The sequence below is a fragment of the Heteronotia binoei genome, chromosome 2 (assembly GCF_032191835.1).
Source record: "Heteronotia binoei isolate CCM8104 ecotype False Entrance Well chromosome 2, APGP_CSIRO_Hbin_v1, whole genome shotgun sequence".
NCBI classification, from domain to species: Eukaryota; Metazoa; Chordata; class Lepidosauria; order Squamata; family Gekkonidae; genus Heteronotia; species Heteronotia binoei.
In genome coordinates, this window is record NC_083224.1 from 195,800,667 (window position 1) to 195,814,327 (window position 13,661).

Below are 13,661 nucleotides of genomic sequence, written 5' to 3' on the forward strand. Positions count from 1 at the left end.
GTAACAGAATGACTTTCAATCTGGAAAAGAAAAAAGAAGCACTAATATAGCATTTTTTTCAATTTTTCCAAAAATTTCCGTTTTTTCCGGAAACCCCCCCCAGAAAAAACCTGGGGTTTTTTTCCGAGCTTCAAAATTTCTGGAAATTTTACATCTCTAGTTAGCATGAGCTAGCTCACAGATTTTTAGCCTCCAGCTCAAACATTTTTGTCTTAGCTCAGGAAGGAGGTCCCCAGAGCGCACTAATTGTTGCAGGAGCTCACAACTTTAATGTCAGCAGCTCACAGTAGTTGGGGAGGGACAGTGGCTCAGTGGTAGAGCATCTGCTTGGGAAGCAGAAGGTCCCAGGTTCAATCCCCGGCATCTCCAACTAAAGAGAGTCCAGGCAATAGGTGATGGAGATGGAGGGATGATGGCTCAGTGGTAGAGCATCTGCTTGACAAGCAGAAGGTCCCAGGTTCAATCCCTGGCATCTCCAACTAAAAAGGGTCCAGGCAAATAGGTGTGAAAAAACTCAGCTTGAGACCCTGGAGAGCCGCTGCCAGTCTGAGAAGACAATACTGACTTTGATGGACCAAGGGTCTGATTCAGTATAAGGCAGCTTCATAAGTTCATATGTTCCCAAAGTAGAATTTTTGCTCAAAAGACTCTGCAGCTTAGAGGGAACATTGGTCTGAAGATGAGCTGTAATTCCAGGATATCCCCAGGTCCCACCCGGAGGATGGCATCCATACCAGAGTGCCAACGCCCTGGCGCAGAGTGTTCCTGGGTATCCAGTGGGCCAGCTCCATTTATAACTATCCACCAGTCCGTCCCACCAAGTTCAACGGAGTTTTCTCTTGTGGACAATTATTAACAGCATTTACAGCCAGGGAAAGCAGCTCCTCTGTTTCCAGCATTGCACAATTGTTTGGGTGTCCTGGCTTGCGCCCTGCCCAGGGAGACCTGGACAGGATCCAGCTCCAGGTTACATAATTTCCTAGAAACCACAAAGCACAGATGTCAAATATTTCTTTCCGGAGGGGCAGGTGTCCCCGTGGGAAAACGGCAGCCCGTCGGAGCTCCGGCTCAGACCAGCGGGCGCAGGTACCGGCAACCTTGCCAGGCTGCCAACTTGGCAAAGAATTGATGGGGTATCTCAAAATGATTAAAGGGCTGGAGCACTTTCCCTATGAAGAAAGGTTGAAATGCTTGAGACTCTTTAGCTTGGAGAAACGTCGACTGCGGGGTGACATGATAGAGGTTTACAAGATAATGCATGGGATGGAGAAAGTAGAGAAAGAAGTACTTTTCTCCCTTTCTCACAATACAAGAACTCGTGGGCACTCGATGAAATTGCTGAGCAGTCGGGTTAAAACGGATAAAAGGAAGTCCTTCTTCACCCAAAGGGTGATTAACATGTGGAATTCACTGCCACAGGAGGTGGTGGCGGCCACAAGTATAACCACCTTCAAGAGGGGGTTAGATAAAAATATGGAGCACAGGTCCATCAGTGGCTATTAGCCACAGTGTGTGTGTATATATATAAAATTTTTTGCCACTGTGTGACACAGAGTGTTGGACTGGATGGGCCGTTGGCCTGATCCAACATGGCTTCTCTTATGTTCTTATGTGACACAGAGGGTTGGACTGGAGGGGCCATTGGCCTGATCCAACATCGCTTCTCTTATGATCTTATGTGACACAGAATGTTGGACTGGATGGACCATTGGCCTGATCCAACATGGCTTCTCTTATGTTCTTATGTGACTCAGAGTGTTGGGCTGGATGGGCCGTTGGCCTGATCCAACATGGCTTCTCTTATGTTCTTATGTGACACAGTGTTGGACTGGAGGGGCCATTGGCCTGATCCAACAGGGCTTCTCTTATGTTCTTATGTGACACAGTGTTGGACTGGAGGGGCCATTGGCCTGATCCAACATGGCTTCTCTTATGTTCTTATGTGACACAGAGGGTTGGACTGGAGGGGCCATTGGCCTGATCCAACATGGCTTCTCTTATGACCTTATGTGACACAGAATGTTGGACTGGATGGACCATTGGCCTGATCCAACATGGCTTCTCTTATGTTCTTATGTGACTCAGAGTGTTGGGCTGGATGGGCCGTTGGCCTGATCCAACATGGCTTCTCTTATGTTCTTATGTGACACAGTGTTGGACTGGAGGGGCCATTGGCCTGATCCAACATGGCTTCTTTTATGTTCTTATGTGACACAGTGTTGGACTGGAGGGGCCATTGGCCTGATCCAACATGGCTTCTCTTATGTTCTTATATGTTCTTAAAAATGCAGCAGCAAAAGAGACCCAAAAGGCCCAGTTACGGGTAGTTGAAGGTCTGGGAGAGACATAGCACAAGAAGCTGTGTTTTCTATTCAGCTTTTAAAATTTATTGTTATTAATTGTGCTGTCAGTGTAGAAACAGAATGGAAGATGAAGTCATTTCTTATCATTTTAGGGTGTGGGGGGGTACTCAGGCCTATCTTTCTAATGCAGCCTATGCAGGGGTGTCAAACATGCAGCCCAGGGGCCGAATCAGGGCCCTGAAGGACTCCCATCAGGCCCCCGAGCAACTGGCTCTCGTCTGCTTCCTTCTCCCTCTCTCTTGCTTCCTTCGGCATCACAGCTTGCTTTGCAAGGCTTGCTCAATCGCACAGCAGAGTTACTGAGCCAAGCTCTCTTCCTTCTATTGGCTGAGGCTCCTCCCCCTCCTGGCCCCCTGGGGAAGGAAGGAAAGAGCCAGAGCTTCCTTTGCCCAGTTTCCTGGATCCCATGGGAAAGATACAAAAAAAGCACATTTAAGACCAACAAGTGCTAATGTTTTAAGCATTTTTTTATTTTAATTTTTTTTAAAAAATTATTCATCCACACAACAATCTGGCAAAGTAGTCAGGCTAGGAGAGAATTTGTGTGTGGACTGAGGACATCAGGTAAGCTTTGTGGTGGAGCCAGGATCTGAATCTGGATCTCCCAGGTCGTATTGTCTAACATACAAAGCGCCGGATTTCTTTCTCATTTATAATTCCTCATTAGTCAACTTATTATAGCACTTGAGATGAATATATTCAGATATTCAAACTGCATATAATGTAATATGACTTTATTCCAGGCAACAAGTCTATTAGGTGGTTCAGAATCTTTAACCTCATATTACAGACTGAGCCAATGAAAAAGGTCAAGGTAGTCCCCTGTGCAAGCACCAGTCGTTTCCGACTCTGGAGTGACGTCGCATCATGACATTTTCACGGCAGACTTTTTACGGGGTGGTTTGCCACTGCCTTCCCCAGTCCTCTACGCTTCCCCCACAGCAAGCTGGGAACTCATTTTACTGACCTCAGAAGGATGGAAGGCTGAATCAACCTTGAGCCGGCTACCTGAACCCAGCTTCCACCGGGGATCGAACTCAGGTCGTGAGCAGGGAGCTCGGACTGCAGGACTGCAGCTTTACCACTCTGCAAATCTTGGGAAACTTAGCAAAGTCCTAGGAGAGGCACCATTCAGACTGGAGACATTCTAATTTTTGGCTCCATTCTCATTGCATTGGGCCAGGCCAGAGAGTCAGAACAGTGGCTAGACTTTGTCAGAGAAGACCAGGGTACAAAATATCCAATTCTGCCAGTTTTGGCTAGCTCCCCACCTAATCCTACATCATAAGGTTATCGTGGGGGTGAATGGAAAAGGGGAAAACCACAGACACTGGAATGGAGCGCCCTGAAGGAAAAGTGGAGGAGGAGGAGGAAGAGGACAAAAAGGAAGAGGAAGACAAAGAGGAGGAGGAGGAGGAAGAAGAAGACTCAGAGCGACTTACAATCTCCTTCCCTTTTTCTCTCCATAACAGACACCCTGCGAGGTCAGTGAGGCTGAGAAAACTGGGAGGAAGAAGAAGAAGAAGAAGAAGAAGAAGAAGAAGAAGAAGAAGAAGAAGAAGAAGAAGAAGAAGAAGAAGAAGAAGAAGAAGAAGAAGAAGAAGAAGAAGAAGAAGAAGAAGAAGAAGAAGAAGAAGAAGAAACCTCACAGCAATTTACAATCGCCATCCCTTTTTCTCCCTACAACAGACACCCTGTGAGGTCGGTGCAGCTGAGAGAACTGGGACTAGCCCAAGGTCACCCAGCTGGCTTCATGTGGAGGAGGGGAGGGATCAAACTCGGTTCTTTGGCTCTTTATCCACTACACCGCAGCCAGCTCTTAAGGCAGAAGTGAGATCAAGATCACTGTGGTAACCGACTTGCGGGGAGGTGCGAAAAGCACTTTGCGCATGCTTGGAGGTGCATGCATCATGCGTTGTTTCGAACCGGAGCTCAACGCACGCAGCAGGTGAAGGAGGAGTGCCAAGGAAGCAGCCGCTGCAAGAGAATGTCTCCTAGGGCTGCCAAGTCCAATTCAAGAAATATCTGGGGGGCTTTGGGAGTGGAGCCAGGAGACATTGGAGGTGGAGCCAGGAGACATTGGGGGTGGAGCCAGGAGACATTGGGGGTGGAGCCAGGAGACATTGGAGGTGGAGCCAGGAGACATTGGGGGTGGAGCCAGGAGACATTGGGGGTGGAGCCAGGAGACATTGGAGGTGGAGCCAGGAGACATTGGAGGTGGAGCCAGGAGACATTGGAGGTGGAGCCAGGAGCAAGGGTGTAACAAGCATAATTGAACTCCAAAGGGAGTTCTGGCCATCACATTTAAAAAGACTGCACACCTTTTACAGTTTTTAAAGAGTTTTATTAGTTTCAGAAAGAGTAAGGGTAGGGGATAGGGGGAATAGAGAGCACAATACATTTGGACCTTATTCTGCATAAAACTACTTTCAAAAAATACAAGCTTACATTTACAATACTTTCTTTACATAAATTGTCCCATATTATTATGTCTATACTATACATCATCAACATTTTAAAATTTTATACTATAAATCTTTTGTTTAAGTTATCTATTAGTTTTGACAATTCCAGTAAATGCAACTTTGTAATATAAAATACAGGGAGGGGGGGAGGAGAAATAAGTTCCCGCCAGAGAATCTTAAGAGTCTTGAGTGTCTAACCAGGCATAAAATTTCATCCAGTATTTTCTTGCTTCTTCTTTAGATCTTCCAGCCGACAGCTGGGATAGAAAGTTCAGCTCTGCTGTTTCCAGAATTTTTCCCAACAAGTTCATTTTCGTGGGAATTTCCTGAGATTTCCATCTCTGCGCCAAGAGAATCCTAGCGGCTGTGTTAAAATGTGCCACCAAATGTCTCATTTCTTTGGAATAGTTCTCAGGAAATATGTTCGATAAAAATAGTTCTGGTTTGAATTGGATCTGTGTCTTCACAATCTTCTGTAATATTTCTTACACCATTTTCCAATGACCCTTCACTGTCTCACAGGTCCACCACATATGGTAAAAAGAACCAACCTGTTAGTGCATTTCCAACATTTGTTAGAAGTATTCGTATAAATCTTACACAATTTCTGTGGGGTCACCTACCATCTATAAAACATCTTATACAAATTTTCTTTAAAAGTTGCTGACCTAGTTAATTTAACGTTGAGCTTCCACAGTCTCTCCCATTCTTCTAATGCAATATTACGACCAAATTTTTTTGCCCATTGAACCATACAATCTTTCCCAACTTCGTCTTGTGTCTTCACCTGAAGTAGATACGCATATAATTTGGAGATTAGCTTTTCCTGTGGACCAAAATTTTTTTTGTCAAATGAGTATTGTTTTGTATTGAAACCTGTTCGCCTTGTCTTTGGCATATCTAGATTCAACTTGCATTCTCAACCGCCAGTTCATCTTGATGTCCATATTTTCCAGCTCTTCTCCAGTTTTCAATGGATTATCTTTTCCCAACAGGTCATCATACCTATAATTCTGATTTGGTTTTAGAAGATTTGGGTGAGTAAATGCTTCTACTGGAGAAACCCATCTTGGAATTTTTTGATAGATTCTGGTCTTTAGCCATGACCACGTATGGTACAAGGATTTTCAAAACCAATGATTCTTAAAATAGGAATGGCCTTCAAGTCTTTGATACCATAGATACGCATGCCACCCCAAAGTAAGATCAATTGAAAACAAATCAGCCAGTATCATAATGCCCCTGTATAAATCGATGGTGCGGTCTCATTTGGCGTACTGTGTGCAGTTCTGGTCGCCGCACCTCAAAAAGGATATTATAGCATTGGAGAAAGTCCAGAAAAGGGCAACTGTAATGATTAAAGGGCTGGAGCACTTTCCCTATGAAGAAAGGTTGAAAGGCTTGGGACTCTTTAGCTTGGAGAAACGTTGACTGCGGGGTGACATGATAGAGGTTTACAAGATAATGCATGGGATGGAGAAAGTAGAGAAAGAAGTACTTTTCTCCCTTTCTCACAATACAAGAACTTGTGGGCATTCGATGAAATTGCTGAGCAGACAGGTTAAAACGGATAAAAGGAAGTACTTCTTCCCCCAAAGGGTGATTAACATGTGGAATTCACTGCCACAGGAAATGGTGGCAGCCACAAGTATAGCCACCTTCAAGAGGGGTTTAGATAAAAATATGGAGCACAGGTCCATCAGTGGCTATTAGCCACAGTTTGTTTGTATATATAAAAAATTTTTTGCCACTGTGTGACACAGAGTGTTGGACTGGATAGGCCGTTGGCCTGATCCAACATGGCTTCTCTTATGTTCTTATGTTATGTCCTTCTAACAACAATTGTCTCTTATCATTCAGTAGTATCCAGTCTCTTACCCATAAAAGCACAGAAGCTTTGTAATACAATTGCCAGTATGGAAGAACCATACCTGGAGTCTTGCAATGTCTTTAGTGTGATTCTAGGTTTTTTGCCTTGCCAAACATATTTGGAGACCATCTTGTTCAATTCTTGAAAAAATCCACTATTTAAAAATATTGGAATAGTTTGAAATGGGAATAGTAACCTTGGGAAGATATTCATCTTTATTAAGGCTATTCTTCCCATTAAGGATAGATTCAAGTTGTGCCATTTTTCCAAATCTTTTTCAATTCCTTTAAGTAGTTTGTCATAATTTTCTGTTTTTAAGTTGCTACATTTATTTAAAATAACAACACCTCGATATTTTATTATTTTTTCATACAAAACCCCTGATTTTTGCTGGAAGGATTGAATGTGTTCCTTTGTCAGAAATTTTGTTTTATGGTAATTAATCTTTAATCCTGCCCAGTAACCAAATTGTTTAATCTTATTAATGAGACAGTCTATTGAGTCCATTGGCTGTTCTAGTATAAAGACTAGGGGCGTTTTCCCACAGAGCTTACCTTGGAGCGACGTCTCTCTTCACCGCGCAGCGTCTGCGCGGATTTCCCACCAACTGCTCCGCATAACCAGGAAGTGCCGGACCTTTTGCGTCGCAGATGTAAACCACTAAAACCCAGTTTACGTTAGCGACGCAAAAGCTGCGGCTCTTCCTGGTTATGCGGAGCAGTTGGTGGGAAATCCGCGCAGACGCTGCGCGGAGAAGAGGGACGTCGCTCCGAGGTAAGCTCTGTGGGAAAACGCCCTAGGTCATCTGCAAAGGCTCTGAGTTTATATTGTTCATCTTTTATCACAGCTTCCTTTATACTTGTATCTTCCCTTATTTGATTATTCAGTACCTCTAGAGATAAGATAAAAAGTAGAGGGGACAATGGACAGCCTTGTCTTGTACCTTTTTGAATGCCGATTGCAACTGTTAGTTCGCTGTTTGCTGTCACCCTTGCACTTTGTGAAGAATATATTGCTTTCTACGGCTCTCAGGAAGTTTTCACCACATCCCATACCTTTCAGTTGCTGTAGCATAAACTGCCAACGAACATTATCGAAGGCCTTCTCAACATCTAAACAAATTGAAGCCAGTTGTTTCTCTGAATGAGTTTCATAATATTCCAAGATATTACAAACTGTTCTGACATCTTTCAAATACCTTCTAGGAAGAAACCCTGCTTGGTCATAATGTATTATAGACTGTAAAACTTTCTTCAAACGTTGTGCCAATATTGCCGCAAAAAAATTTTATAATCCACATTTAAAAAGGAGATTGGATGATAATTTCTAATATCTTTCAGATCATTATTTTCTTTTGGAGTCAAAGATATTGTAGCTTCTTGCCATGAAACTGGTATTTGGCCTTCCTCTTGAATCTTTTCCACAAGACGCTTAAGTGGTAAGAGTAAACACTCTTCATTAGCTTTGTAGAATTCTGCAGGTAATCCACCTGGACCCGGAGTTTTGCCATTCTTTTGAGATGCCATTGCGTCTCCAAGTTCCCTTATTGTTATTGGTTCATTTAAAGTTTTTTGTTGTTCTTCTGTCAATTTATTAAGATTATTTTTGGTTGATATATTCTTCTAAATCTATTTTATGAACTTGCTAATCTTCATATAATTTTTTATAGAAGTGTTCCACGATTTGACATATTTCTTGCTTTTGAGTTTTCTCTTTATTGTTCTCATCTTTCAGCGTCGTAATTATTCTTTTGGCCTTTTATTTTCTCATCCTATAAGCCAACCACCTTCCAGGCTTGTTGGCACGCTCAAAAATTTTTTGTCTAGCATACCTCAATTCCACTCCGCTGGGTCCACTTGCGGAGACGGCGGGATAGAAATTTAAAGTAATAAATAAATAAATTTAATCTCCATCTCCTAAGAATCAAGTTCAATTTGTATTGCATTTCTTTCACCTTTTTTTTTGAAATTCATGTTTTGTCGGCTGTTTCTTAAGATTCTTTTCAGACTGCATATCTTTTAAATGCCTTCCCTCCATTGGAAATAATGCAGGATAGGGGCACCTTCTTTTGGGGCTCATAGAATTGGACCCCCTGGTCCAATCTTTTTGAAACTCAGAGGGTATTTTGGAGAGAGGCGCTGGATGCAATGCTGAAAATTTGGTGCCTCTACCTCAAAAAATAGCCCCCTCCCCCCAGAGCCCCTGCGGATCAATTCTCCATTATACCTTATGGCAGATATGTCCAACAGGTAGATCGTGATCTACCAGTAGATCGCAGAAGGGTCAGAGGTAGATCACCAGCCCCACTTGGTCTCATGGTTTGCTGGACAGGTGTTTGGGGGTTTTTTGATGATTGTTTGGTGTGGTGGTATTTGATTATTGGTGCCATTATGATGAATTCTTATTTTGGTGCAGACTGCTTGAGAATAGAGGTCATGTCTAAGTGCTTGCGTGCATTCTTGGGTATCCTATTGCAGTCTGTTTAAGGTAGAAGCTTTGGATTATTAAAGCGCCTTTTGTGCACATTTATATTGTTTATCTCAGATTGTTTAGGAGCAGACTCAGAAGGAAAGGCCAAAAGGGTTTCCCCTGTTACATATATGTTTTGATAGTATAGTTTCGCCCTGAAGTTTTTTCATTTATACATTTGGAGCACCGGCACTGTGATTCAGAGCGGGGGAACTGTTGTGAGTTTTAAAAGTCGGAACCAGACGTCTGTATATGGGCTGAAATAATAAATCTGAAATACTACTTTGGACATTTATCTTAAGAACATAAGAGAAGCCATGTTGGATCAGGCCAATGGCCCATCCAGTCCAACACTCTGTGTCACATAAGAACATAAGAGAAGCCATGTTGGATCAGGCCAATGGCCCATCCAGTCCAACCTTCTGTGTCACATAAGAACATAAGAGAAGCCATGTTGGATCAGGCCAGTGGCCCCTCCAGTCCAACACTCTGTGTCACATAAGAACATAAGAGAAGCCCTGTTGGATCAGGCCAGTGGCCCCTCCAGTCCAACACTCTGTGTCACAGAAGAACATAAGAGAAGCCATGTTGGATCAGGGCAATGGCCCCTCCAGTCCAACACTCTGTCACATAAGAAGATAAGAGAAGCCATGTTGGATCAGGCCAATGGCCCATCCAGTCCCACACTCTGTGTCACATAAGAACATAAGAGAAGCCATGTTGGACCAGGCCAATGGCCCATCCAGTCCAACACTCTGTGTCACATAAGATAAGAGAAGCCATGTTGGATCAGGCCAATGGCCCATCCAGTCCAACACTCTGTGTCACATAAGAACATAAGAGAAGCCATGTTGGATCAGGCCAATGGCCCATCCAGTCCCACACTCTGTGTCACATAAGAACATAAGAGAAGCCATGTTGGATCAGGCCAATGGCCCATCCAGTCCAACACTCTGTGTCACATAAGAACATAAGAGAAGCCATGTTGGATCAGGCCAATGGCCCATCCAGTCCCACACTCTGTGTCACATAAGAACATAAGAGAAGCCATGTTGGATAAGGCCAATGGCCCATCCAGTCCCACACTCTGTGTCACATAAGAACATAAGAGAAGCCATGTTGGATCAGGCCAGTGGCCCATCCAGTCCAACACTCTGTGTCACATAAGAACAAAAGAGAAGCCATGTTGGATCAGGCCAATGGCCCATCCAGTCCAACACTCTGTGTCACATAAGAGAAGCCATATTGGATCAGGCCAATGGCCCAAACAGTCCAACACTCTGTGTCACATAAGAGAAGCCATATTGGATCAGGCCAATGGCCCAAACAGTCCAACACTCTGTGTCACATAAGAGAAGCCCTGTTGGATCAGGTCAATGGCCCATCCAGTCTGACACTCTGTGTCACATAAGAAAATAAGAGAAGCCCTGTTGGATCAGGCCAGTGGCCCCTCCAGTCCAACACTCTGTGTCACATAAGAAAATAAGAGAAGCCCTGTTGGATCAGGCCAGTGGCCCCTCCAGTCCAACACTCTGTGTCACATAAGAAAATAAGAGAAGCCCTGTTGGATCAGGCCAGTGGCCCCTCCAGTCCAACACTCTGTGTCACATAAGAAAATAAGAGAAGCCCTGTTGGATCAGGCCAATGGCCCCTCCAGTCCAACACTCTGTGTCACATAAGAACAGAAGAGAAGCCATGTTGGATCAGGCCAGTGGCCCATCCAGTCCAACACTCTGTGTCACACAGGGGCCAAAAAAAGCCAGGTGCCATCAGGAGGCCCATCAGTGGGGTCAGGACACTAGAAGCCCTCCCACTTTGCCCCCCCCCCCAAGCACCAAGAATACAGAGCATCCCTGTCCCAGACATAAGAACATAAGAGAAGCCATGTTGGATCAGGCCAGTGGCCCATCCAGTCCAACACTCTGTTTACACACACACACACACAAACACACACACTGTGGCTAATAGCCACTGATGGACCTCTGCTCCATATTTTTATCTAACCCCCTCTTGAAGGTGGCTATGCTTGTGGCTGCCACCACCTCCTGTGGCAGTGAATTCCACATGTTAATCACCCTTTGGGTGAAGAAGGACTTCCTTTTATCCGTTTTAACCCGACTGCTCAGCCACTTCATCGAATTCCTATCTTTAGGATTGTAACTGTAGGACTGTAATTATGTTTTTGTAAGATAAATATTGCAATACCGTAAGCGTTTGTTATGAAATAAGTAAGTGTTCTGAATATTATTTTTCACAGTTTTCTGTTTTGTTTATGCTTCTTACTGTGATACTCGAGGGACTGGCAAACCTAGTCCCCCACCCCACCCCCCACCCCGGTTCCTGAATCTGCAGCATTTACGCTCTCCATGCGCTTCCCCAGGCCTTAAGCCAAAACCTGAACAGCCGCTGCTTCGCCTGCTGCCAAAACCAACAAACCCCTCACAGACTCTCGTTTCTTTCCAAGAAGAAGGCAACTCCTCCTACTCGGCTCTTTCTTGGAAATTCGGTGTTTGAACCACAACACGGAGTTCCCATGACCCAGGGTAAGAGACCCGGGTGCGCACCATACATGGGAATGAAGGCCCAAGAAGAGAGGTTGAGGGGGGGGGGTCATTTCGCTCATGGTATTCAGTAAGCAGAGTCTCTTGCCCTCTGCTCCCCCCTCCCGGTTGACCCTCACCACCACCCTTTCCGCTATCCCACTCCCAAACACAACCCCAAAATAGATTATCCCTGTTAAAAATAGGAATGTCCCTCGGGAATTTGGCGGGCTTCGCCGGAGTTGAAACGGGGACAGGCCGGAGACAGAGAGAGAGACAGAGAGAAACACACTTTCCCTTTCAGAACTTGGACTTAGCTATGGCTTTAGATGAGTCATTGTAATTCAGAATGTAAGGTTTCGTATACATGCATACTTCTTCGGACGAGGGGACAGGGGACAGTGGGCTGTTACATGTGGTTGGTGGATTAAGACTGTAAACGGATACAAAGTTAGACTCAGATGGCAGAATAGTGTAATAAATGGGAAGACCATTTGGTCTGGAGAGCAATAAAAGGTAAAAAAGGTAAAAAAAAGTTGTCTGTTAATAAGAGAAGCCATGTTGGATCAGGCCAATGGCCCATCCAGTCCAACACTCTGTGTCACATAAGAACATAAGAGAAGCCATGTTGGATCAGGCCAGTGGCCCATCCAGTCCAACACTCTGTGTCACATAAGAACGTAAGAGAAGCCATGTTGGATCAGGCCAGTGGCCCATCCAGTCCAACACTCTGTGTCACATAAAAACATAAGAGAAGCCATGTTGGATCAAGGACAACCTCTGCCAGAGTTATGGCTGACCCAAGGCCATTCCAGCAGGTGCAAGTGGAGGAGTGGGCAATCAAACCTGGTTCTCCCAGATAAGAGTCCGCACACTTCACCACTACACCAAACTGGCTCTCCAGCACTCCCTGGAGAAGACCCTGATGCTGGGAAAGACAGAAGGCAAAAGAAGACGGCAAAAAATGAGATGGCTGGACAGTGTTACCGATGTAACTAACTCGCATTTGAGCAGACTTCGGAGGATCAGCGCTAGATTAAGCCCTGTGGAGGCCCTTAGGCGGTCGAAATCTAGGGGGGGGGGCTTGCAAATTATCTCTGAGTCTGAGCACCCGCCCAAGCAGTCATGGCCCCCGCTTCACCTTCTCCAAAGCCGCTTTGACAAAGCTGCGGGGGAGAGGCAGAGAGAGGCAAACTTGGCAACGCCAACAGGCAAGCGGGGCAAAGAGCAGCTCATTTCTTTCATTTCTCAGGCTGGGATATCTGTGAATGGAACTGTAAATAGTTAGACCTTCAAAGGTCTTGGTGGGTGGATGGCCTGCGCTTTTTTGAATTACTTAACGCTTATTGCTCTCGCTTTAGGGGAGGGACGGTGGCTCAGTGGCAGAGCATCTGCTTGGTAAGCAGAAGGTCCCAGGTTCAACCCCCACCATCTCCAACTAAACAGGGTCCAGGCAGTAGGTGATGGAGATGGAGGAACAGTGGCTCAGTGGTAGAGCATCTGCTTGGTAAGCAGAAGGTCCCAGGTTCAATCCCCAGCATCTCCAACTAAACAGGGTCCAGGCAAGTAGGCGTGAAAAACCTCAGCTGGAGACCCTGGAGAGCCGCTGCCAGTCTGAGTAGACAATAATACTGACTTTGATGGACCCAGGGTCTGATTCAGTAGAAAGCAGCTTCATATGTTCATATATGCTCAGTTGCTGGCTGCAGATGCAGGCTGGGAGGGCTGCAAGCAAGGGGAAGACTGGGGGGAAAGCTGACCCGGGGCCCCTAAAGGCATGGGGGCCCATAGGTTAGTGCCTACTTGGCGTAATTCTTCATCCAGCTCTGGGGAGGATGGTGGAAGACAGGAGGGCCTGACGAGACTTGGTCCAGGGGGGTCGCAAAGAGTCGGACTGTGCGACGGAACAACAAAAAGATGATGGGGAAACAGTACCCTCTAGAGGGCATACCCT

The 13,661-nt window shown here is 45.2% G+C and overlaps 1 non-coding gene across 1 annotated transcript; it reads left to right on the plus strand.

The window, feature by feature from the left end:
* The first annotated feature begins 403 nt into the window (after nt 1-403).
* Nucleotides 404-478, plus strand: TRNAV-GAC (transfer RNA valine (anticodon GAC)). Its single transcript has one exon. It is a non-coding gene; the product is annotated as a tRNA-Val (tRNA).
* The last annotated feature ends 13,183 nt before the right edge of the window (nt 479-13,661 follow it).